General features: G+C 45.9%; 1 long non-coding RNA gene across 1 annotated transcript in view; it reads right to left on the bottom strand.

Annotated features, from left to right (window-relative positions):
• Positions 1 to 477: 477 nt before the first annotated feature.
• Positions 478 to 27,390, bottom strand: part of LOC141092463 (uncharacterized) — a 57,049-nt gene continuing 30,136 nt past the window's right edge. Inside the window, exon 2 of the long non-coding RNA XR_012232807.1 lies at positions 478 to 683. This is a non-coding gene — a long non-coding RNA (uncharacterized lncRNA). The remainder of the gene's footprint in view (positions 684 to 27,390) is intronic.

Genomic DNA, 27,390 nt, shown 5'->3' with positions numbered 1-27,390 from the left:
CATCCCAGTATGATATATGGGCCATTTGCATCCCAGTGGCTCATCATAATGTGCAATTCCACCTGTTTTGGAGGTGGATGTGGACCCTGTACCTCTTGGGCTCCTGTGTGGCTGTATCGGTTGCCCCAATAATAGGTCCGCCCCTTTAGAGGAAAATTTGCTCTTGAGCACTGATAATCTGTAACAGGCCTCCGAACTATTATGTACCATTTATAATACTTGGGATCTTCTTAAATGGTCATAGGACTGTTGAGCATTCAAGGGTAAGGGCGCAAATGCAACTGTTACTTCTACACCCCTTGTATGCCCCTAAAAAGTACACAGGATAATATATTGGCAAACAGATCTGTATCGGTACATTATAGTTAAAACATATTATAGCGTTAAAAATTTCACAATCTGATAAAAAAAAAGTTGATATGGTTAAAAAAAATATAAATATGAAAAATTCATTAGAAAATAAACCATCATAAGATGTTACTATACAGCAAATAATCTTTATTACATGTGTAATAATATGTATTTAGTAACATGCACATATGCACATATTTAGCGTCCTTAAGAGCAGCTGCAGACGAGTGCATGAGAAATGGTTCAAATTTAGTTTTCTTCCAATATTCATCCAATTTTCTTTTGTGAGCCACGTGTCTGTTTTCATCGGTGTGTGATCCGTTTTCATACAACTGCAGTAAGAAAAATGCACATGATCAGGTATCGTTTCCTAGGTTTAGAATAGAATATTGACTTGAGAATGTGCGAGCCTCATCCGTGTCTCTAAAAAGTAACGCGCGCTGGATTTTATTTTTCTCACGGATAGTTGTGCCAAGAAAAAACAATGTACATCTGAACAGCACTATTGAGTAACAATAAGCCTGATGTTAAAAAAAAAAAGCCTGCAGAAAAGTTGCTTTTCTTTTAAATTATTTGAATTAAATGATAATAATGTACAATCGTGGCCAAAAATTTTGAAACCGAGCCAAATTTTGTTTTTCACAGTTTGCTGCTTCAGTGCATTTAGAACTTTTAGTCAGATATCTCTATTGCCATTGAACTAGAATTATCAACATTCCAGAAGTGTTTACACTTTCATTGACAAATACGTGAAGTTTATGTAAAGACTCAATATTTACAGTGCTGACCCTTATTTTTAAAGATTTATGCAATTGGCCCTGGCATTTTGATATTTGCTTCTGGGCCTATTTCTTTCCTAATTAAAGCTTAGAGTTTATCATAATTTCTGTGTTTTTGTTTGTCACTTTTTGAGGATTGTCCATAGGTTTTCATTGAGACTGAGAGCTGGGGAGTCTCTTTGTCACGGACCCAATGTTTTGTTCACAGAGCAACTTGGTTATCACTTTTGCCTTGCGTCTTGGTCTCCGTCATGTTGAAAAAAGCATTGTCCTTGATCATTGGGAGAACTTGAGCTTGGAGAATGTTTAGATTACCTTATTTATTCACGACCGTGTTCTTAGGCAAAATTGCTACAAAGGATTGGAGTAAAGTCATATTCCGTGATGAAGCCCCTCTAGACTGTTTCGGAGTATCGTCATCTGGAAGTGACACTACCGCGAGTCTTGTGTCATGTCAACAGTAAAGTACTCCGAGACCATTCATATGTAGGGTCTTCTCATCCATGGAAGGGGCTCCATCAGAGAAAATAACTTTCCCCAATCCTTTGCACCACTAACCTTGTACTTCATGCAAAGTTTTTCCTCTTATCGAGCACTTCATAAATGCAATGTAGCTGTCAATAAAAGTTTAAAATCCTATAAACGCTCACATGTAGGCAGAAACCTGTCAATCCAGGGCAGCGGGCAGGGAGATTCCACTGGGGACCTGCCTATCTGACTAGTCTCCAGCTTGGCTTGAGCTAGGGCAGTTTTTAAAGCATATGTTTCAGTGTATCAACGTCAACATAGCTGGCTGCCATCATACTGCCAGTGCCTGATACATTCTCCCGGATCCGTAGGTAGCATGTATCAGCTGTCAGTTTCGCTTTAAGTATATTTATTTATTTTACTCATTTATATAGCGCCATTAATTCCACAACACTTTACATACATTATTATCACTGCACCCGATGGGGTTCACAATCTAAATTCCCTATCAGTATGTCTTTGGAATGTGGGTGGAAACCGGAAAACCCGGAGGAAACCCACGCAAACACGGGGAGAACATACAAACTCCTTACAGATGTTGTCCTTGGAAGGATCTGAACCCAGGACCCCAGCGCTGCAAGGCTGCAGTGCTAACCATTGAGTGTATCTAGTAAATCTCTGGCCAGTCTCAGTCCATAATGTGGTCTCTAAAGACAAATACTGATTATTACTAGTTGGAAGAACATACTGGGTCTCATGTATCACACTTGTATCCAATCAGAGCTTTGTTTAGATGTTTTTAACTATGAATCATGAAAGCTGGACTCTGACTGGCCACTGTGGACAGAGAGGTAGCCTTTGTTCAAGAGGCTGATGGCGAATACCTTGGTCAATAACAAGAGGAGTATGTGGTGGCCCTGTGGCCGTTGTCTCATGTATAACACTCCTGCACATTCTCTTTTCCAGTTTGTTGGTGAGTTGTTCTTTGCTAACAATACATATGTTACTGAGCGATTCCAGGCAATTTTATTCTTCAGGGGACCAGCAATCAGCAAATTGCCAGGAATGCATATCTTTTTTATTTCAATGGCTGGAATTTTGGAACCTAAATTGCTCAAGGAAAAAATTGCATACATGAAAGCCCTGCATCACTGCAGAATATCAAGTAAAGCTACAATAAAAACAAATTCAGACCCTTAGAATAATTATAAATGTTGATAATAAAACTGAGCATTTTTCTGAAAATGCCATTACTGGACAACCCACTATTAATGGGTACTGAGAGGAGCGAGAAACAAAATTGTTATTCTTCTGATGTAGAATCCTAGATTCATAGAATGATAGAGTTGGAAGGGACCTCCAGGGTCATCATGTCCTACCCCCTGCTCAAAGCAGGATTCCCTAAATCATCTCAGACAGATGTCTGTCCAGCCTCTGATTGAAGTCCTCCATTGAGGGAGAACTCAGACTCATAGCCATAAACTCAGTCGCCCCTCTCACACATGACAAAGTGCGATGAATCAATAGGCAACCCTGGCACAACAACCTCACCCAAAAAACTTCAACAAGCACCCAGGGTCACGGAGCGGCGTTAGAAGATAACACGCCTGCCAGACAACTTCACTGCTTTCAAACAAGCTATACTTGCCTTCAAATTAGCCCTCACCTCTGTTAAACAGACCTATTTCTCAAACCTTGTATCTTCATCATCCCAAACCAAAAACAACTGTTCAGCACATTTAACTCTCTCCCCACGCCCACCACTGCCACCTCGAACTCCCCTCATCTCTGCTGAGGACTTTGCCACCTACTTCAAAAATAAGTTTGACCAAACAAAGCAAACCTTTACTGTTCCACCACCCCAACCACTCCACATACCAGACTGTTGTGAATTCTCTTTCTGGGCTCCCTCTGGTGGTTACTGAAGGTAGTGGAGCTGGTCAGATTGACAGAGGTGTTGTGAGTTCTCTTTGTGGGCTCCCTCTGGTGGTTACTGGAGGTAGTGGAGCTTGTCAGATTGAAAGAGGCTGGCCACCTGATAATGATGATGACAATTGGAGATCTGGGGTTTCTGACTGGAGTATTTAAGACAGCTGACTTCCTTCAATCCCTGCTGGTGATTTTCTTCCAGTGCCTTCTGAGGTCTGATGTCTCCTGCTCTGTTTCTGCATGGTTCAGCTAAGTGGTTAATTTGCTAATCTTTTTGCATTTGATCTGGTTTTGTCTATCTCTGCTTTGTGCGGGTCAGCTTGCTCCTGCTGGGGCTGTGCTGGATCACCGCCCATATGTTACTGCTTGTGTCAGTTTGTTCTGTCCCCTATTATATTGGTCTCTTTTTGCTTTGTTTTCAGTATATACCAGAGTGCTGATATAGTGGGGGTGAAGTCATGTGACTTCAGTGTTTTTTTGTGCATGAGATGTGTTGGATTTTTCAGGGTTTTTTGCGTGATTGCAGACAGTGCCTTTCCTTTCCTGTACTGTCTAGTCAGTGTGGGCCCCATCATTTGCTCAGTCTATTTTTCTGCCTGCATTTGTGTTTTCATCTTGTCTCACCGACAATATATGTTTGGGGGCTATCTATTCCTTTGGGGTCTGCTCCGGGGCAGTTTAGATTTCACCTTTCTTGCTTTAGGCTGAGTTAGCTCTCCGGCTGTGCCGAGGCGTCTAGGGCATCGTAGGTACGCTCCACGGCTACTGCTAGTTGTGTGGATAGGATCAGGGGTCTGCAATCCGCGTAGTTACCAACTTCTCTGATTTTCTGGTGGCTTAGCCTGGTCCTGCTATCCTCCTCGGTGACCCATTCATAACACCAGACCTCTGCCCTACCCTAATAAGCTCCCTCTCCAACATCGCTGATCGCTCATCTCCTTTCCAAATCATACCTCACATCAGTACACTTGACCCCATCCCTTCCCACCTGCTCGCCAACCTCACTAACATGCTCATTCCAGCCCTAACCCAGCTCTTCAACCTATCGCTATCTTCTGGTACCTTCCCCTCTGCCTTCAAACATGCCACCATCACACCCATCCTCAAAAAAAAACAAACCTTGACCCAACTACTATGCCCAGCTATCGCCCCATATCACTGCTCCCATTTGCTTCCAAACTCCTTGAGCAGTATGTCCATGCTCAACTTTCCTCCCACCTCTCATCTAACTCTCTTCTTGACAACCTCCAATCTGGCTTCTGCCCCCACCACTCCACCGAGTGGTACTGTGATAAAGGCACTTACATTTAGAGGTTGTAGGAAAGACATTGAGGGGACATGAGAGATAAAGAGTGTGGTTTGGAAAGAAGCGTGTTTACGGGAAATATTTCCTGCAGCGTGCTTTCCGTACTACAATCACTCTTCTTCCAGAAGTCTAAGTAAGGCTAAGACTAAACTACAACATTAAAAGCAACTGCTCTTTAATGCTGTTAGACTATTTAAGAAAAAAATTTGAAAAAATGCCTTTAAATTGAGAGTAGTGCGACTCAAAAATGTCTTTGGTCATCTTCTTATTACCCCTGGACCTCATTCTCATTTTGACATATTTCAATTTATTTTTTTTTGTTTTTTTCTGCCGCAACCCAAATGTTTTGATGCAGGAGAAACAAACCATAAAAGCTGATTAAACTGCTCTGAAATGAAGGAGAAAGACGAAAAAGATGAAGCTGGGATTTTTTTTGGCCTGACATTTCACCTATTAAATTAGTGGCTTCTTAAAAAGAAGCTGGGATCCTCTGTACAAGCCAATTACCATCATTACAGGCAACAAAGCTGCTATTGTTCTGTGCAGAGACTGAAGGAGTTTGCATGACAAGCCAATGTCAGGACGAGACCGCAAACAATTGTGTTAACCTGTTGTTTTCTGGAGAGCGCTGCGGTTTTATAACGGAAAACGGCAATTGCAGACCTTGTTTTAATATTAAAGTTGCATCTACTTGTGACAGAGCCCCTACCCCTAATTACTGCCGTGCAATACACGGAAGTGTCATACAATGATGTGCCGTTCATCATAATGCCTCATTAAGGAATACTCCCTCATTAAATAATATAAATATACCTGGAGATACTACAGGTGCTTCTCACAAAATTAGAATATCATTAAAAAGTTAATTTATTTCAGTTCTTCAATGCAAAAAGTGAAACTCCTATATTATATAGAGTCATTACACACAGAGTGATCTATTTCTTGTGTTTATTGAAATAGAATCTATGGGGTATTGTCAAGAGGAAGAAGAGACACCAGACCCCATAATGCAAACGAGCTGAAGACTGCTATCAAAGCAACCTGGGCTTCCATAACCCCTCAGCAGTGCCACAGACTGATCGCCTAAATGCTGGGTTAAGATCAGGTGAGTTTGCTGCCAATCAAGCACAGTGACACTGTTGTTTGTAAACCAGGTATTGGTACTTTTGGCAGTAAGGAGAGGTGCCAAGTCCTGCTGGAGAATGACATTTCCATCATCAAAAAGCTTGTCGGCAGAGGGAAGCATGAAGTGCTCTAAAATGTCCTGGTAGACGGCTGCGCTGACTTTGGTCTTGATAAAACACAGTGGACCTACACCAGCAGATGACATGGCTCCCCAAACCATCACTGATTGTGGACACTTCGCACTAGACCTTGGAAATCAAGGAAGTCTGGAAGAGTGGAGAAGCCACAATCCAAGCTGCTGGAGGTCTAGTGTGAAGTTTCCACAATCAGTGATGGTTTGGGGAGCTACACACGTGGTCAAAATTGTTGGTACCCCTCGTTTAGTGACAGAAAAACCCACAATGGTGACAGAAATAACTTGAATCTGACAAAAAAAATCAAAAATCTATGAAAATGAAAGTCAGACATTGCTTTTCAGCCATGCTTCCACAGAATTTTAAAAAAAAATAAAACTCAGGAAATAGTCCTGGACAGAAATGATGGCACCCCTGAAAATAATGTGACAAAAGGGACATGTTAAATCACGGTGTGTCCACTAATTATCATCACAGGTGTCTACAATCTTGGAATCAGTGAGTGGCCTGTATAGAGGCTACAGATACTCACTGTGCTGTGTGGTGACATGGTGTGTATCACACTCAGCATGGACCAGAGAAAGTGAAGGAAAGAGTTGTCTCAGGAGATTAGAAAGAAAATTATAGACAAACATGTTACAGGTAAAAGTTATAAGACCATCTCCAAGCAGCTTGATGTTCCTGTGACTACAGCTGCACATATTATTCAGAAATTTAAGCTCCATGGGACTGTAGCCAACCTCCCTGGACGTGACCGCAGGAGGAAAAATGATGACAAGTCAAAGAGACGGATAATACGAATGATAACAAAAGAGCCCAGAAACACTTCTAAACAGATCAAAGGTGAACTTCAAGCTCAAGGAACATCAGTGTCAGATCACACCATCTGTCGTTGCATGAGTCAAAGTGGACTTCATGGGATATGATCAAGGAGGACACCATTGTTGAAAAAACATCATAAAAAAGCTAGACTGGAATTTGCCAAACAACATGTTGACAAGTCACAGAACTTCTGGGAGAATGTCCTATAGACAGATGAGACGAAAATGGAACTTTTTGGCAAGGCACATCAGCTCTATGTTCACAGTCGGAAAAATGAAGCATATCAACAAAAGAACACTGTCCCTACTGTGAAACATAGAGGAGGCTCTGTTATGTTCGGGGGCTACTTTGCTGCATCTGGCACAGGGTGTCTAGAATCTGTGCAGGGTACAATGAAATCTCAAGACTATCAAGAGATTCTAGAGAGAAATGTGCTGCCCAGAGTCAGAAAGCTTGGGCTCAGTTGCAAGTCATGGGTCTTGCAACAGGATAACAACCCAAAACAGCTAAAAACACCCAAGAATGGCTAAGAGGAAAATATTGGACTATTCTAAAGTGTCCCTCTTTGAGCCCTGACCTAAATCCTATTGGGCATCTTTGGAAAGAGCTGAAACATGCCGTCTGGAAAAGGCAACCTTCACACACGAGACAACTGGAGCAGTTTACTCTTGAGGGGTGGCCAAAATACCTGCCGAGAGGAGCAGAAGTCTCACTGATAGTTAGAGGAATCATTTTATTGCAGTGATTGCCTCAAAAGGTTGTGCAACAAAATATTAAGTTAAGGGAACCATCATTTCTGTCCAGGCCGATTTCATGAGTTTTATTTTTTTTAAATTCTGTGGAAGCATGGCTGAAAAGCAATGTCTGACTTTCATTTGTTCATTTTTATAGATTTTTGATTTATTATTACTTTTGTCAGATTCAAGTTAATTCTGTCACCATTGTGGGTTTTTCGGTCATTAAACGAGGGGAACCAACAATTTTGACCGCGTGTGTATGTCATCTGCTGGTGTAGGCACTGTGTTTTATCAAGACTAAAGTCAGCGCAGCCGTCTACCAGGACACTTTAGAGCACTTCATGCTTCCCTCTGCCGCTAAGCTTATTGGAGATGGAAATGTCATTCTCCAGCAGGACTTAGCATAATCATCAAAATTAACATAAATAAAACACGTGAAATAGATCACCCTGTAATGACTCTATAGAATATATGAGATTCACTTTTTGTATTGAAGAACTGAAATAAATTCACTTTTTGATGATATAATAATTTTGTGAAATACACCTGTAATGCCAAAGTCCAGCACTCACCCTGAACTACGCTCTTATACAAAACTTGGAAGCATAAACTTTATACAATTATATTATAAAAGCATAAAATTATTTAAAACCTATAAATAATAAAAAAGAAAACATCTGAAGAGGAGTCTAAACCAAGAACTTGGCACAAACGAGGATATTTGTTCCAGAAATGAAATGGGAAAAACTTCACAAACCAAATTTTACGATCTTACTCAGCAATTCTGGAAATTTAAACGGAAAAAAAAAAAATGAAAAATATCAGAAAAAAAATGTCTGCATATGATATAAGCTGTATAGGAATAGTGTATATTATGTGTTCATAAAGTTTGTTAATTATAGCAGCTTAATACTTTACTTTGCAAAGTTTTTGTTAACAATTTTTAAAGTTAGTTTATCATTAGGACCAGAGGCGTATCTAGGCTTTCTGGCACCCGGGGCAAGAATTTGGTTCGGCGCCCCCCCCCCAAGTACATATGCGACTTGCACACTTAGCCATGTACCCACGAGCTGCTCTCCCTAATGCTCTCAATGTTCAGTAAAAAACTGAAAGCAGGAAGAGAAGCTCGATGTCACAGGACCATAACTATGAAAATCGCATATGAGTGAAGTGTCCATGTGATGAGTACTGGAACCTGCAGAGCTGAATCCTGACATTGCAGCTTCTGAATTCTCACAACTAATGCACTGCACACATTTAGGATTCTCCCTTGCCGATGTACAGTCATGTCAGCACAAGTATGTGATTTATATACTGGCCACATTCCGACTAGACGTGCCCGGCCTTGCTCCGTTCATTTTCACTGAGTGAGGCCACATGTGTCTAGTCAGCATGTGACCGTATGTATGTAAATTACTGGCACGAGAGAATCCTGACAGCGTTCAGTGAGCACTGTGAGAATTCAGAAGTCTGCAGTCACATAGAATGACTGCAGACTCCGTACAAACCTGGAGAACCCCTTTAATGTTCCTAACGAATAAAAACATGAGAATTAGTCAGTATCACAAATAATATTTACATCCAGGTACCTTATAGATGCCGTCGTCTCTGCAGTCGGTCTCCTTTTCTTCTTCTTGTCCAGACCCCATGATGAGTTTTCTCATCCACAGCCGTCTCTGTAGACTTCCATCTTCTCCGGTCTTCTGCAGCAAATCCCCACACGATGCCCTTAAAGATAGAAGTGTCATTATAATGCCCCTAAATACAAATATCTGCAATATACTGTCTCCTCACACTATTCCCCTCCTTCCTCATACTGTCTCCTCATATATTTACCCCCTCTCTCTCTATACTGTCTGCTCACACATATCCCCGACTCTCCATACCCTGTCCACATGCATTCACCCGTTCGCACCCCTTACTGTCTGCACCCATCCCCCATACTGTTTCCTCATACATACTCTTCATTTTGTGTCCTCAAATCTCCTCACATACATTAAATACCATCCCCACTCAATAACCCCTCGTCCCTACTCCCAAATCCCCCCACACATTATGTACCCCCACTCCAAATCCCCCCACACATTATGTACCCCCCACTCCAAATCCCCCCATCCCCAATCCCCCACACACATTAAGTACACCCATCCCCACTCAATAACCCCTCGTCCCTACTCCCAAATCCCCCCACACATTAACCCCCATCCCCACTCATTATTAACCCCTCCACACATTAACCCCCATTTCCACTCATTAATCCCCCATTTCCACTCATTAATCCCCCATCTCCACTCATTAACCCCAATCCCCACATTAATCCCCCACTCATTAACCCCCACATTAATCCCATCTCCACTCATTAACCCCCACACATTAACCCCCATCTCCACACATTAACCCCCATCTCCACTCATTAACCCCCCCACTCATTAACCCCCCCACTCATTAACCCCCATCCCCACATTAATCCCATCTCCACTCATTAACCCTCACACATTAACCCCCATCTCCACTCATTAACCCCTATCTCCACTCATTAACCCCCATCCCCACATTAATCCCATCTCCACTCATTAACCCCCATTCCCACATTAACCCCCATCTCCACTCATTAACCCCCATTCCCACATTAAGCCCCATCTCCGCTCATTAACCCCCATCTCCACTCATTAACCCCCATCTCCACTCATTAACCCCCCCACTCATTAACCCCCATCCCCACATTAATCCCATCTCCACTCATTAACCCCCACACATTAACCTCCATCTCCACTCATTAACCCCCATTCCCACATTAACCCCCATCTCCACTCATTAACCCCCATTCCCACATTAAGCCCCATCTCCGCTCATTAACCCCCATCTCCACTCATTAACCCCCATCTCCACTCATTACCCCCCCACTCATTAACCCCCATCCCCACATTAATCCCATCTCCACTCATTAACCCCCACACATTAACCCCCATCTCCACTCATTAACCCCCATCTCCACTCATTAACCCCCATCCCCACATTAATCCCATCTCCACTCATTAACCCCCATTCCCACATTAACCCCCATCTCCACTCATTAACCCCCATTCCCACATTAAGCCCCATCTCCGCTCATTAACCCCCATCTCCACTCATTAACCCCCATCTCCACACATTAACCCCCACTCATTAACCCCCATCCCCACATTAACCCCCATCTCCACTCATTAACCCCCATCTCCACTCATTAACCCCCCCACTCATTAACCCCCATCCCCACATTAATCCCATCTCCACTCATTAACCCCCACACATTAACCCCCATCTCCACTCATTAACCCCCATCTCCACTCATTAACCCCCCCACTCATTAACCCCCATCCCCACATTAATCCCATCTCCACTCATTAACCCCCACACATTAACCCCCATCTCCACTCATTAACACCCATTCCCACATTAACCCCCATCCCCACAATAACCCCCATCTCCACTCATGAACACCCCCCACCCCCCCATCCCCCATCCCCCATCTTCGGTGGTTCTTCAGCTCCACAGAGGAGCACACTTACCACCAGCGTTCGCTCTGGGCGCCGGGAGTGACGTCAGCAGCGTGATCACATGACCTGATCACGCTGCTGACGTCGCTCTGACCCGGCGGTCAGAGCTTCAATTGTACTGGCGTCTGTATAGACGGCCAAGTACAATTGCTGCCTGGGAGTCGGCGCGGCCTCCTTCTCTGCATCGGCTGTCAGCTTGACAGCAAAAACACAGAGAACCGCCGACTCCCAGGACTGGTAGCGGCAGAGCGCAGCCGCCGGGGGGAGGGGGAGATACTGGCATACTGCGGACCGCTGCATTAGGCGGCCGGGCGGCCCGACTGCGCCCCCCTGCTGCCTGCGCCCGGGGCAATTGCCCCGGCTGCCCCCCCTGGATACGCCACTGATTAGGACAACGTTTCAAATTGTCTTTACTTTTAAAAGTGTCCGTACATGACAGGTTCAGGCTGTGCTATACAGCTGACACCTGTCTGGTACAGCAGCCACCATGGCTAGCTCTGATCACTTCTGTAAAATCATTTAAATGCCTCTGTCAATCGCTGACAGCGGCATATCAATGGCTGTGATGCCCATTCAGTTGCCCATCACCACCCTACACCCCAATGACATGTCATAGTGCTGGCTGGACATCACGTCGCTCCTGTGAGGAATAGCCCAGGCTTGGCTCCATAGAAGATAGTGATTTGTACAATATATTGCAATACCAAATTATTACAGAATATAGTAAAAGTAATCAAATTATTGCAAATTCAAGAATCCTTGGGGGACTGGCAAATGCAGTGAAAAGTAAAAAAATTGTAAAAATCTGAAAATAAAAAACGTAATCACCCCCTATTTCCAATCCAAAAATAAGCATGCTGTCCATTTGTCGGATTTATCAAAATATGCAACAAATTAATCCAAATGAAAAAAAAAAAAATGGCATAAAAAAAATAATCAAATATTGCCATTTTTCCCTCCAGAATATTACCAAGAAAAACTACAACTAGCCATACAAAATAACAAACCCTCGCACGGGTCCATCCATGGAAAAATAAAAAAAAAGTTATTGGATCTAGAAAACAGCGCCGCAAACCAAATTTATATCTATTTGTTTTTCAAACTTCAGAACTTTGGTTACAGTTCTAAAATGGGGGAAAAAAAAAAACTTATATGCAAATTCCCTCTTCAGAAAGAGGTCTTAAACTCTATAGCGCCACCTGTTGGAAGCAGTAATCCTACAAGTCGCTATCAACCCTTTAACCGGGTCTTAAAATCGTATAAATTTTGTTTTGCAGTACTGATACTGAAACGAAGAATTGTGCCACCGTGCCATTTTTACTATCCAATGAATGCCGTAAAATCAAGCCCCCCCCCAAAAAAAAAAAAAAAATAGATGCTAGAATTGTATTTTTTCCAGCATTCCACTTGAATTTTATAAAATAAAATGAATGGTGTCACTCAAAACTGCAAATTGTCCCACACAACCCAAGTCCTCATACTGCTATGTAGATAAAAAAATAAAAGTGTTATGGCTCTTGGAAAATGGGGCGAAAAGAGATTGAAAATTGCCGGGCCCCGAAGGGGATTGTGTCAGAAACACCGCACTGAACTTGCTCACTGAGAGCGCGCGTGTCCTGAGTAAAGCGAACTGTGATCAAAGATACCTGTGGAGCGGGCAGCAGCCGAGTAGGTGCGTACTTCAGAACTGCAGGACCTGAGGCATGTGACTGCTAGGGGTGTGGCCTAAACTCCGGAGAGCTAGGAGCTGCAAGAGAACTCCTAGCAGGGTAACTGCGAGACAAAGTTACCAAGGGGCATAGACAGGGAGGATAGTCAGGACGTAGCCAATGAGTCACACACACAGAGATAGCTGCAAGGTACAAGAGGGGCGAGCAGAGAGTAGTCAGATCACAGGCAATGAGTCATACACAGAGAGGGTAGCGCAGTACAGAATCAACAGGCAAACTCACAACGGGAAACAGAACTGGGTCAGAACCATATAAACAAGCTATAGCAACGAACAGGCACACAGGGGTCATCACACTAGGCCAAAGGCAAAAGTATAACTGGCAGGGATTGGAGCTTACCAGGGGTTTAAGAAGCTCTCCCAGAACCAGAAAGAGGCCACAATCATTAACCCCAGGTGTGCAGGTCAAAGCCTGCACTGAGCTCCAGACATTAACCCCTGACGTGCAGCTCAAAAACTTGCACTGGGATCATGACAGATTGTCCACCTTTTAACTCATTAACTTAAAAGTAGGAAACAACCCCTTTAGAATTTTGAGCAAAATGTCACTTTTTACACATTGCAAAAAAAAAAAAAATGGTTACAACATATATGTATTTGTTCCAAGCCTTTCATTAAAATATCCATGTCCTGTACAGAATATGCAACTTATGGATAAATGCATTTATAATATGTCTCACTTCGCACCCAGAGGTTAACCACACCCCCTTTTCTTTTTCAGCTTTAAGTTTTTGAGTATGTATTAAAATAGATGAACTAGATGGCGTAAAACATTTATAATTTTGGTATAGGCCTTTACTATATGCTGAAAATTGCACTAAAATTGCAGTAAATTTTGGGCACGAGTTCACTGAAAATTGCTTCCCGGTGATTTAGAATTATTTATGTCAAACGATATCTGTAATTTTAATTTTTATGCCATGTTTTAGGGTATAATAGATAACCAGGAGAGTACCGTAAATGAATCGCAAAGATTTGTTTTTCTATTGCAAACACATTGAAGTCTGTAAAGAAAGCACCTTGTCCTGAGTGATGGACAGGATAACCGTGGAAAACGTGTCCATCACTCCGACAAGCTGCGCTCAATCTTCTGAGCTGGGCCCTTGTTCCTATTTTTAAAAATAGCCTTTTGGGTCATTGAGCGCCTCTGGCTGGAGGAAGATGGACTTCCCCTTATTCCTAATTTAATTATGAACTCCACTTTGATGGAACCAACAAATCGACCATTGCCCCGAGCTTTCATCCTCTCTGTGTAAATGACTGCCAGCTATTTATTAGGTCTTCTATGTGTCAATCCCCAGTTTCTGTAATTCCCTTGTTCGGTGCCAGAGGCTCTGGGAAAGTATTGGCTTGTCAGATAGGTCTAACCTGGACCAAGCAGCCAACACAATCTACATTCATGTTATATCACCCAGAGGAAAATTCCTTTTTGCTTGAATTAACACAGTATGAGACTTACCGTGAGAATAGGGTCACCTTTATTTATGAGAGCCAGTATGTGGTGGGAACTCATGGGATGAACCATTTCAGAAATCAGTTAAACTGAAGTATCCAGTTCCAGGAATAAAAGTGCCATCAATGACAGCTTTCAGCACGATATGCCACCTATCATGATAACTCATACATACCCTCCGGTCCTGGCTCAGTGTGTGCACTGTGGGGATTCATAAGTCTGCAGTCACTCAGAGTGACTGCAAACTTATCGATTTGGATCGAACAAAGCCTTTAATACTTTATTTTGTATTTTGTGGTTTGTTTTACTCACTCTGGGATCTTTTTCTTTTTCAGCACACTTTCCCTTCTGTATGTAATTTACACTCTGCTCTAAGGTTCTTTAGGAAGAACGTGAAGCGCTTGACGGCCTGTCAAGCAGCATATGTTTGAGTTGCCATTGTATACTCTGTGGTTAGGCCTATCTCAGCTCACACAATTACCACTAGGACCTGCAGGGTCAGGATTTCTAGTCTCTACAGGAACTGGCAGGGCCAGGATCTCTAGTCTGTATAGAAACCTGCAGGGTCAGGATCTCTAGTCTGTACAGAAGCCTGCAGGGTCAGAATTTCTAGTCTGTACAGGAACCTGCAGGGTCAGGATCTCTAGTCTGTGTGTAGGTAACAGCAGGTACGCAGGATGCAGTGACGAGACGTGAGACTGGGTTGAACTTTGACTAAAGAAACTTTTATAAATTTGAGCTGCTAGGGCTATACTAAGCAACCAAACCAAAACAATAACAGATATTGTCCTCGCAGGGACTATGCACAAACAAGCACTCTAAATGAGAACACGACTAATCCAGCAACAGTTGGTTGCTATAGGGCAGCGATATGGCCGATTACGGGTCCTTATTTTCTAAAGTGTCACTTATCCGTCCTGACGTCTCTCGGCGTCTCTGATGAGGCTGCGTTGGCGTCGCAGCCGCTGGGCCCAGCTGCTGAAGATCTGTCGTAGTCTTCGGGTGCCCCAGCGCCCAGGAGGAGTTGGGGCACAACAGGCCCAGAAGAAGTCCTTTGATGAGGTGACCCCCTGAAGACACAGCGGGGTTCGGCTTGTGAGTGAGTTTAATGAGACTCCAGTCTCCAAGCAAGGTTGTGTCACAGTTCTCAGGAGTGGCGGTTGGCAGACCACGTGCATGGTCTAGGCCTAGGCGAAGAGTTCCCCTGTAGGCAGGGAGTAGGCCCCAACTGCCGACTGCGGCGGGATGACGTCCACTGTGGCTGATGATGAAGAGGCCGCAGTCGCGGACTGAGGCGGGGCGGCAGCAGGCAGGCCGCAGCCATGGGCTGGAGTGAAGTGGCAGCAGCTGCGAGGGGCGGTGGACCAGCCGCAACAGGCTGAAGCACAGCGGTAACAGCTGCGGAAGACCGTGGGCAGGGAGCGACCCCGGATTGGAGTAAAGTGCAAGTCTCTGGTTGGTAGGTTCGTCGCTTACTCACTGCAGGCCACTGAAAGTCTCCCCTCTGCCGCTGGTCTCTTCTCAGGTCACCGTCTGTCACTCTGGTTCTCCCAAAGTCCCGCAGTCTCTTGCTTTGTGTCTGCCGTTCAGCCAACTGACTCCCCTGCGCGCTCCCTGTCCCTTTTATACTCGCCCCTCCCCTTGCCATCCTGTCACTCTCAGCAGCCCACTCTCCTTCGTTCCCCAGGTACTGTTCCCTTAGGAACCTAGATGGCAGTCCCCTTGGTTCCAGCCCGGACACTCTGCGGGGACCCTCCTCCCTACACTCCCCATCCTGTATGCTCGCCAGTCCTCAGGCGAGGGCCTCAGTATACTTCGGTTGGTCTGCGGAGGTGTCAGTTTTTGTTGCCATATGAACTGATCCTGTTCGTATCGTTCGGGGGGTTTGCCAGCTGTTGACCGCTCGGAGCATCTTAGTTCAACTAGGGTGGAGTCTTCTGGGGTGGTGGGCTAGCTGTTTCGGCCAGGCTAATTGTGTCAGTTGGTTTGTCATTGAGTAGAGTGTCTCTGGATATTGTGGGGAAGTCTTCTTCATCGTCCGGGTCCCAGTACACAGGCAATGGTTCGGAGATCTGAGGAGTAGGTTCAGGTTGTTTCGGGTCGGTGGAAATACATGGGCGTAACATATTACGGTGCACAATGCGAGTAGGCAGCGTGTCTTTCTCTCGTCGTATCTCGTACACAAGTCCTTCAGGGTTTATACGATATAGGACCCGATAGGGGCTCTCTTCCCAGCGTGGCTCTAATTTGTTTTGGGGGCGTTGGTCAAGTATATGCACTCGGTCTCCGCTCTGGAGGTTGGGAGGTGGAGATACATTCTTTCCTGGGTGTTCTAAGTCTTGGAGTTTAGTATGTACGATTCGATGAAGAGTTTGCAGCCGGTGCTGGTGATTTCAGACCCATGATGATACCCCGGTCCAGGGCTGAGGTTCCTCTGGGCCCAACTCTACCTCCGTAATCCCTTTGCCTTCTCGTCCGAACAACAGGGAGTAGGGGGTATAGCCGGTAACCCGATGTACTCTGTTGTTATAAACCCATACTAATTCAGGGACATATTCGGGCCAACAGGCCTTCTTGTCAATCTCCAAAGTACGCCAACATTTGAATTAATGTCCGATTAAATCGTTCGTAGGCCTCGTTTCCCTGCGGGTGGTATGGCGTGGTCCGGGATTTGTCAATACCGTAGAGACGGTGTAGTTCCTCCATAATCTTTCCCAAAAAACATGCTCCTTGATCGGTATGTATCCGTTGAGGGCAGCCGTAAACTTGTATAAAGTTTCTACAAATTGCAGAGGCGGCCGACTCCGCGGTCTGGTCTCGAGTGGGAGTGACCACAGCGAACTTAGTGAAATGGTCTACCATGACGAGGCAGTGTTCGTACCTCTGGAATGCAGGCCCAATGGTCAGGTAATCCACCGTCAGAAGCTCAAGGGGTGCTGAGGTCACGATTGTTTGTACTGAGGCTCGCTGAGCAGGCGGTTTGGCTAATTCGCATAGGCGGCAGGCCTGGCAAGTCTCATCCACAACAGCATGCAAGCGTGAGTGGCAAATTATCTGTTGTAACCATTGTAAGGTCTTTTGAGCTCCGAAATAAGCCCCTTTTTCGTGGGCTTTTCGAGCCAGTTCGTTAAGTTGGGCTCCGGGCGCAACTACCTGCCAAATCGTCATAGATGTTGTTCTTGATGTCATTTTACTATACAATAGTCCCTTTCGGATAACCAGCCTCTCCCATTGTCGTAACATCAGCGACATGTCCTGAGTCAAAGTCTGTCTTTGGGAGTCAGTGGGGAGTTTGCCAGCGGCGACCCATGTCCGGACAAGTCCAATTTCTTCGTCTTCTTGCTGCTGTTGAATCCATCTATCACGGGATTGCTCCAGCATTCCCCTTAGGGTCTCTGAGGGGAGTGCTTTCTGGGAGGCGGCTATGAGCATGGCAGTGGTGAGGGCGAACGGTATCTCTTCCCCTTCTAGTTCGTCATCTCGACTCTTCCCTGGGGTTGTATGTCGAATCCTGGAGAGGTCGTCAGCGTGTACATTCCCGGCCCCCCTTTTATAGATGATTTTATAGTTGAATTTCGCCATCCGGGCCACCCATCTTTGTTCCAGAGCCCCCAGTTTGGCATTTTCCAGATGGGCCAGAGGGTTATTGTCGGTCCGCACCACTACTTTGGAACCCACCAGGTACTCTGCGAACCGCTCCGTTATGGCCCACACTACTGCGAGGAGCTCGAGCTTAAAGGAGCTGTAATTGTCAGGGTTGCGCTTGGAATCATGGAGTGAGCGGCTTCCATACGCGATCACTCTCTCCCAGCCGTCTTGAACATGTGACAACACAGCCCCCAGCCCGTGAAGACTCCCGTCAGTGTGCAGGATGAACGGTTGCGAGAAATCCGCATAAGCTAACACCGGAACATCAGAGAGCGTAGCCTTAAGGTCTTGGAAGACCTCTTCTTGAGGTTGTAGCCACTGGAGTTTTCGTCCATTTGCCCCAGCGGGAGCCCTCTTTAGCAGGTCATGCAGGGCTCGAGCTTGACATGCAAAATTCTTTACAAAACGACGGTAGTATCCGGCCAACCCCAGGAAGGCCCGCACGTCTTTTATCATCTCGGGGGTAGGACATCCCTGAATGACAGCAACCTTTTCTCGGGACGGCCTTACACCCTCTGCCGAGACGACATGGCCCAGATATTCAATCTGGGTGCGAAATAGGTGGCATTTTTGGGGTTTTACCTTCAACCCGTACTTTTGCAGCCGGCCGAGTACCTGCCCCAACCGCTTCAGGTGGTCCTCAAACGTGGCAGCATAGATGATAATGTCGTCTAGATATATCAACGTGGCCTCAAAATTGAGATCTCCCAGACACCGCTCCATCAACCACTGAAAGGTTCCTAGGGTGTTAGCCAGTCCGAACGGCATACGATTGAACTCAAATAGTCTCATAGGAAGAATGAACGCCGTCTTAGCCCTGTCTTCTTCTGACATGGGCACCTGCCAGTACCCACTGGCCAGGTCCAAAGTTGAAAAATACGTCGCCTTCCCCAAGGCGGACAAGGATTCTTCTATTCGGGGTAGTGGATACGAGTCTTTGATGGTGCAAACATTCAGCTTTCGATAGTCCACGCATAATCGTAAGGTGCCATCCTTTTGCGGACCAACACAATGGGAGCCGCCCAGGGGCTTTGGCTTTCTCGAATAACTCCCTTTCGCAACATTTGGGCCAGCAAAGTTTTCACCTATTGGTAGAGTTGTGGAGGCATCTGTCGATATCGTTCTTGGATGGGGGCCGCTCCTGCCATGGGAATTTCATGGGTGATGGCGGTGGTACATCCAAAATCTTCCTCATGACTTGCAAATACCTCGTGGTACTGTCCGAGCAGTGTTTTTATCTGAGAAAGCTGAGCTGAAGTTAGTCCGGAGAGCTCAGCCCGCATTTGTTCCAGGATGTTTCGGCCCTTCTCCTGAGACGAGACTTCGGTAGCCTGTAGAGTCCGGATAGTTACAGTACTTCCCAAGGGTCCTCGGATTGCACTCTCAATTGGACCACAGGGGCCGGCAGCACTTCTTGCAAAGGCCTTACTAGCTTGGCCAGTTCGGTCCGGGCTTTCAGGACGATGTCTTGGTCTTCAAGGTTGACGCAGCGCACCAGGACGGTCCCTTTTTGCACTGTGGTCAGGGAGCGGGCCACCAGTATGCCAGGAGGCAAGCGCTCCGAGTAGCATGGCTCCACCTGCATCTCTACGCCCTCCAAGGGTATTGAGGCTCGAATTGGCAGAGCCATCACCGTCTGCCCAGGAGGCAGTACAAGCAGGGGAGCCGCTGGCGCGATGACTTTGCCCAGAGCCTCGCCTTCCCGGCAGTCCTGATGTACTCACGCTTCCCGCACCAACTGCTGGAATACCTGTTCTTGGGCCATGCGGGAACCCCACTGCTTCAGGATCTTGTGCGTGGGATCATTGAGGAGCAGATTGCCAAACTGCCGTAGTATGTTCATGCCCAGAATGATCTCCACACTTATTCGCTCCTCACCCAACCGCCTCCAAGACTTCTCCCGAATAGCCCCTATTCTCTGGAATTCTTTGCCCCAACAAGTTCGACTATCAACCACATTTGGATCCTTCAGACGGAACCTGAAAACCCACCTCTTCAAGAAAGCCTACAGCCTGCAATGACCCCGCTACCTCCTTCTCTCTCACCACTACCGGTGATCTCACATCAACCAACACCGAAACTGCTGCAACCCACCAACCTACTCTCTCCTTCCCCACCATCCTGTAGCATGTAAGCCCGAAAGGGCAGGGTCCTCTCTCCCCTCTGTATCAGTCTGTCATTGTTAGTTTGTTTACTGTAAGTGATATCTGTAATTTGTATGTAACCCCTTCTCATGTACAGCACCATGGAATTAATGGTGCTATATAAATAAATAATAATAATAATAATAATAATAATAATAATAATGACTGGATGCTGCTTATCGGTTTCCCTTTGAGTAAGTACCACTCCTCTGCTACCGAGGGATTTACCGCACAGTGTCACCTGTACCCACACCACCCCGGCAACAGGTACCGATAGTTGATTGGTGGCTACTAGTCTGACCATGGGTCCCCACTGGGGTCTCGCTGCCTCAGGGAAGTTTTGCTGGAAATACATTGCAGGCATAGTTGTCACTTGTGACCCCGTGTCCACTAGGCACCGGACGGACCGGCCCTCTACTTCTGCCCATACCACCGGACATTTTGCGACCAAATCTTCGGGACTTCCACCACCCCTAATCGTGGTTTCTGGCTCCGAGCGGCGTCCCCCCAGCCCAGAGCCCTCTAGTTTAACCCCTTTCTGCCATTAGACGTACTCCATGTGCCCTGGGACTTAATTCCCAAGGACGGGATAGTACGTCTAATGCGATCAGCGGCGCCCACGTGGTGAGCGCCGCTGATCGCGGCCAGGTGTCAGCTGATTATCACAGCTGACACCCGGAACAATGTGTCAGGGGCGGTCACGGTGTCAAACACGATCGCGGTGTACCGGGAGTTAAAGGGAAGCATCGGCAGGGAGGGGGCTCCCTCCGTGCTTCCCTAAGCCCCCCACGGCAGCGCAATGTGCAGCGCTGCTGCGGGGGACTCTTTCCCTACAGGCCCCCGGATCCAAGATGGCGACAGGGGCCTTCGGGGGCCTGTAGGGAGCTGACTTTCTCACTGCCTGCAAAGCACAGGCATGAGGAAGTCTGCAGAACTGCCTGTGACAGATAGCTGATCTGTCACAGTGATCTGTGATGTGACAGATCAGCGAACTGTCACAGGACAGTGATGTCCCACCTGGGACTGTGTAATAAAGTAAAAAAAAAAAATTTAAAAAAAGTGTAAAAATAATTTTAAAAAAAATCGCTAAATAAATTAGTAAAAAAAAAAAAAATATTCCCCAATAAATTCATTTTTTAAAAATAAAAAAAAAAAAACAATAAAAGTACGCATATTTGGTATCGCCGTGTCCGTAACGACCCACCCTATAAAACTGTCCCATTAGTTAACCCCTTTAGCGAACCCCTTAAAAAATAAAAATAAAAAACGAAGCAAAAAATAAATGATTTATTATCATACCACCGAACAAAAAGTGCAATAACGCGCGATCAAAAAGACGCATATAAATATCCATGGTACCGCTGAAAACGTCATCTTGTCCCGCAAAAAACGAGCTGCCATACAGCATCATCCGCAAAAAAAATAAAAAAGTTATAGCTCGCAGAATAAAGCGATGCAAAAATAATTATTTTTTATATAAAATTGTTTTCATTGCAAAAAACCGACAAAACATAAAAAAACAACCTAAATGAGGTATCGCTGTAACCGTACCGATGCGAAGAATAAAAGCGCTTTATCAATTTTACCGCACGCAGAACGGTGTAAACGCACCCCCCCAAAAGAAATTCATGAAACACTGGTTTTTGTTCATTCTGCGTCCCAAAAATCAGAATAAAAAGCGATCAAAAAATGTCACGTGCCCAAAAATGGTACCGATAAAAACGTCAACTCGTCGCGCAAAGAATAAGACCTCACATGACTCGGTGGGTCAAAATACGGAAAAATTATAGCTCTCAATATGTGGTGATGCAAAAACTATTTTTACAATAAAAAGCGTCTTTTAGCGTGCGACAGCCGCCAAAAATAAAAACCGCCATAAATAGTAAATAAAACCCCCCGTTATCACCCCCTTAGTTAGGGAAAAATAATAAAATTTAAAAAAAGTATTTATTTCCATTTTCCCATTAGGGTTAGGGTTAGGGTTAGGGCTAGGGTTAGGGCTAGGTGTTGTGAGTTCATTTTCCCCTTCATTACTGAGGCCCGAGGAACTCCCTCTTCTGGTAAAGAAAGGTAGTGAGCCTGATTATCAAACACCTGAGGCTGATGATGATGACTGGCTGAGTGGAGTTACTGACTGGATATAAGGCTGCCGACGCCCTTCTGCCCTGCGGGTGATTTCTCTGTGGGATCCTTGGAGACCAGTCTGAATTCCTGCTCCTCTAAAGCTAAGTTTGCTGCTCGGCCTTTTGCTTTGGTGCTTTGACTTTGTTTTGCTTTGTTTTTCTGGATTTCTGCCATTCCCTGCTGGGGTGTGCTGAATTCATTTAGCTCTGTCTTCTGAAAATACCTGAGTGCTGATTTAGTTTTTGAAGCCTAGCTGCTTCAGGGCCTTTTTCATATCAGCTTGTTGGCTTATGTCTTTGATAGGGTTTTGGCAGATTGCAGACAGCAGCCTTCCTGTCCTTTCCTATATAGGTAGTTTTGGGCCCCGTCTTTGCTCAGTCTATCTTTCTGTCTGTGTTAGTATTTTCACCTTGCTTCACTGTCATTATATGTTGGGGGCTGCCTATTGCTTTGGGGTCTGCTCTGGGGCAGTTTAGATTTCCCCTTTCTTTCTTTAGGCCTATGTAATTCTCCGGCTGTGATAGAGGGGTCTAGGGCATCGTAGGAACCCCCCACGGCTACTGCTAGTTGTGTTGATAGGTTCAGGGGTCTGCAATCTGATAGTTGCCAACTTCTCTGGTTTTCTGGACTTAGCTTGTATTTCTGCTTTTGCCTCCTACGGTGACTCATTCATAACAGCTAGGGTTAGGGCTCAGATTAGGGTTAGGGGTGTGTTGGGGTTAGGGTTGGAGTTATAATTGGGGGGTTTCCACTGTTTGGGCACATCAGGTGCTCTCCAAATGCAACATGGTGTCTGATCTCATTTCCAGCCAATTCTGCGTTGAAAAAGTCAAATGGTGCTAGTTCCCTTCCAAGCTCTGCCATGCGCCCAAACAGTGTTTTACCCCCACATATAGGGTATCAGCATACTCAGGACAAATTGCCAAACAACTATTGGGGTCCAATTTCTCCTGTTACCCTTAGGAAAATAAAAAATTGGGGGCAAAAATATCATTTTGTGGAAAAAAATGATTTTTTTATTTTCACGCCCAGGCGTTATAAACTTCTGTGAAGCACTTGGGGGTTCAAAGTGCTCACCACACATCTAGATAAGTTCCGTGGGGGGTCTAGTTTCCAAAATGGGGTCACTTGTGGGGAGTTTCAATAGTTTAGGTACATCAGAGGCTCTCCAAACGCACATGACACCCGCAGACCAATCCATCAAAGTCTGCATTCCAAAACGTCACTACTTCCCTTCCGAGCCCCGACGTGTGCCCATACAGTAGTTTTCTCCCACATATGAGGTATCAGCATACTCAGGACAAATTGGACAACAACTTTTGGGGTCCAATTTCTCCTGTTACCCTTGGGAAAATAAAAAAATTGGAGACTAATTGATCATGCTTGTGGAAAAAATACGATTTTTTTATTTTCATGCCTGGGCATTATATACTTCTGTGAAGCCCTTGGGGGTTCAAAGTTTTCACCACACATCTAGATAAGTTCCTTAGGGGGTCTAGTTTCCAAAATGGGGTCATTTGTGGGGGGTTTCCACTGTTTAGGTACATTAAGGGCTCTCCAAAGGCAGCATGACACCCGCAGATGATTCCATCAAAGTCTGCATTCCAAAACGTCACTACTTCCCTTCCGAGCCCCGACGTGTGTCCATACAGTAGTTTTCTCCCACATATGAGGTATCAGCGTACTCAGGACAAATTGGACAACAACTTTTGGGGTCCAATTTCTCCTTGCACCCTTGGGAAAATGAAAAAATTGGTGCCTAAAAGATCATGTTTGTGGAAAAAATACGATTTTTGTATTTTCACGCATGGGCGTTATAAACTTCTGTGAAGCACTGGGGGGTTCAAAGTGCTCACCACACATCTAGATAAGTTCCTTTGGGGTCTAGTTTCCAAAATGGTGTCATTTGTGGGGGGTTTCTACTGTTTTGGTACATCAGGGGCTTTCCAAACGCGACATGGTGTCCGATCTCAATTCCAGCCAAAAACGTCAAATGGCGCTGCTTCCCTTCTGAGCTCTGCCATGCGCCCAAATAGTCATTTACACCCACATATGGGGTATCAGTGTACTCAGGACAAATTGCACAATAACTTTTAGGGACCTATTACCCTTGGAAAAATAAAAATTGGGGGTGAAAAGATCATTTTTGTGGAAAAAATATGATTTTTTAATTGTACCGCTGTACGTTATAAACTTCTGTGAAGCCCTTGTGGGTTCAAAGTTCCCACCACATATCTAGATAAGTTCCATGGGGGGTCTAGTTTCCAAAATGGGGTCACTTGGGGGGGTTTCCACTGTTTAGGTACATCAGGGGCTCTCCAAACACGACATGGCGTCCGATCTGAATTCCAGCCAATTTTGCATTGAAAAAGTCAAATGGCGCTCTTTCCCTGCTGAGGTCTGCCATGCGCCGAAACAGTGGTTCCCCCCCACATATCAGGTATCAGCGTACTCAGGACAAATTGCACAATAACTTTTGCAGTCCAATTTCTCCTGTTACCCTTGGTAAATTAAAAAAAATTGAACCTGAAGTATTTTTTTAGTGAAAAAAAGTTAAATGTTCATTTTTTTTTAAATATTCAAAAAATTCCTGTGACGCACCTAAAGGGTTAATAAACTTCTTGAATGTGGTTTTGAGCACCTTAAGGGGTGCAGTTTTTAGAATGGTGTCACTTTTGGGTATTTTCTATCATATAGACCCCTCAAAGTGGCTTCAAATGTGATGTGGTCCGTAAAAATAAAATGGTGTTGCAAAAATGAGAAATCGCTGGTCAACTTTTAACCCTTATGACTTCCTAACAAAAAAAAATTTTGGTTTCAAAATTGTGCTGATGTAAAGTAAACATGTGGGAAATGTTACTTATTCAATTTTTTGTGTGCTATATCTCTGTGATTTAAGGGCATAAAAATTCAAAGTTGGAAAATTGCGAATTTTTGAATGAAATTTTACCACTAACATGAAGTACAATATGTCACGAGAAAACAATGTCAGAATCACCGGGATCCATGGAAGCGTTCCAGAGTTATTACCTCATAAAGGGACAGTGGTCAGAATTGTAAAAATTGGCCTGGTCATTAACGTACAAACCACCCTTGGGGCTTAAGGGGTTAATGGCCACCAAGGTGGGTATCTCCCACGCCGCGGACACTCTCGGGCGAAGTGGCCCGGCTCCCCACACTCATAGCACCGATTCTGCGCAGACCGACTGCTCCGGGCGGAGCGGGACCCCCAGGGATTGGGAATAAAACTAGACGTCCAGTCCCGGACTCAGTCCTTTTCTTCACTTCGGCCAACTCACCCTTGATGTTCTTCAATTCTTGTTTCATCTCCTCCACCCATTGAGGCTCCTCAACTGCGTTCATGAAAGCCTCCACGCTCCGGACCTTTCCCACGGGGACCGGCATCCCCTGCTCTTGCTCTTGAGCGCGTGCTTGACTTCCCACCTCTGAAAAGTCTATATGGGGATTCATTCTGACCTGCTCCCATAATGCCTGCTTTATTAACGGGTCCCGCAGTCCAGTCACCAACAGGTCGCGTAGGGTAATGTCAATAGGTCCTACACCTACACCGTCCTTTCTTTCGATGGCCGTATGCAACTCTTGGAGGACATTCATATACTGGGTGATGGTCTCCCCCTCTCCCTGCATCCGACTGAACAACCAGGTCCTTAACTCTCCCACATTGGTTGGGTCCCCATGGGTCTGTTCTAAAAGGTGTAAAACTTTATCAAAGATGTTGCGATATCCCGGGGGCCTCAACATTACTGAATTCCGAGCCTCCCCGTCTAACACCATAAGAGCTACTTCGGCTTCTAGGTTGGGAGTCATCGGGTGCATCCGAAAGAGCCCCCGCATCCGTTCTGTGTAACTCCACAGCATGGTATTAGACCCGGAAAACCTAGGCAGGTTGCTCAGCATAGCCCCCAACGAAATGCTGGAGCGGGGGCCCTCGCTATCTGTCGAGTTCACGGCACTGCCCTGGTCTGGGGCTTCGTTGTCCGCACTCGGAGACTGCATCCTGCCGACTACGCCATATGTAGGTAACAGCAGGTACGCAGGATGCAGTGACGAGACGCGAGACTGGGTTGAACTTTGACTAAAGAAACTTTTATAAATTTGAGCCGCTAGGGCTATGCTAAGCAACCAAACCAAAACAATAACAGATATTGTCCTCGCAGGGACTATGCACAAACAAGCACTCTAAATGAAAACGCGACTAATCCGGCAACAGCCAGTTGCTATAGGGCCAAGATATGGCCGACTACGGGTCCTTATTTTGTAAAGTGTCTCTTATCCGTCCTGACGTCCCTCGGCGTCTCTGATGAGGCTGCATTGGCGTCGCAGCCGCTGGGCCCAGCTGCTGAAGATCTGTCGTAGTCTTCGGGCGCCCCAGTGCCCAGGAGGAGTTGGGGCACAACAGGCCCAGAAGGAGTCCTTTGATGAGGTGACCCCCTGTAGACACAGCGGGGTTCGGCTTGTGAGCGAGTTTAATGAGACTCCAGTCTCCAAGCAGGGTTGTGTCGCAGTTCCCAGGAGTGGCGGTTGGCAGGGCACGTGCATGGCCTAGGCGAAGAGTTACCCTGTAGGTGGGGAGTAGGCCCCAACTGCGGCTGGGTGACGTCCACTGTGGCCGATGATGAAGAGGCTGCAGTCGCGGACTGAGGCGGGGGAGCAGCAAGCAGGCCGCAGCCGCAGGCTAGAGTGAAGTGGCAGCAGCTGCGAGGGGCGGCGGACCAGCCGCAACAGGCTGAAGCACAGCGGTAACAGCTGCGGAAGACCGTGGGCAGGGAGCGACCCCGGATTGGAGTAAAGCGCAAGTCTCTTGTTGGTAGGTTCGTCGCTTACTCTCCGCAGGCCACTGAAAGTCTCCCCTCTACCGCTGGTCTCTTCTCAGGTCACCGTCTGTCACTCTGGTTCTCCCAATGTCCCGCAGTCTCTTGCTTCGTGTCTGCCGTTCAGTCAACTGACTCCCCTGCGCGCTCCCTGTCCCTTTTATACTCGCCCCTCCCCTTGCCGTCCTGTCACTCTCAGCAGCCCACTCTCCTTCTTCGTTCCCAGGGTACTGTTCCCTTAGGAACCTAGATGGCAGTCCCCTTGGTTCCGGC

This window comes from Dendrobates tinctorius, unplaced genomic scaffold (assembly GCF_039654945.1).
Source record: "Dendrobates tinctorius isolate UK_male_01 unplaced genomic scaffold, ASM3965494v1 ptg000059l, whole genome shotgun sequence".
NCBI lineage: Eukaryota > Metazoa > Chordata > Amphibia > Anura > Dendrobatidae > Dendrobates > Dendrobates tinctorius.
This window is presented reverse-complemented; position numbering and strand designations above follow the sequence as displayed.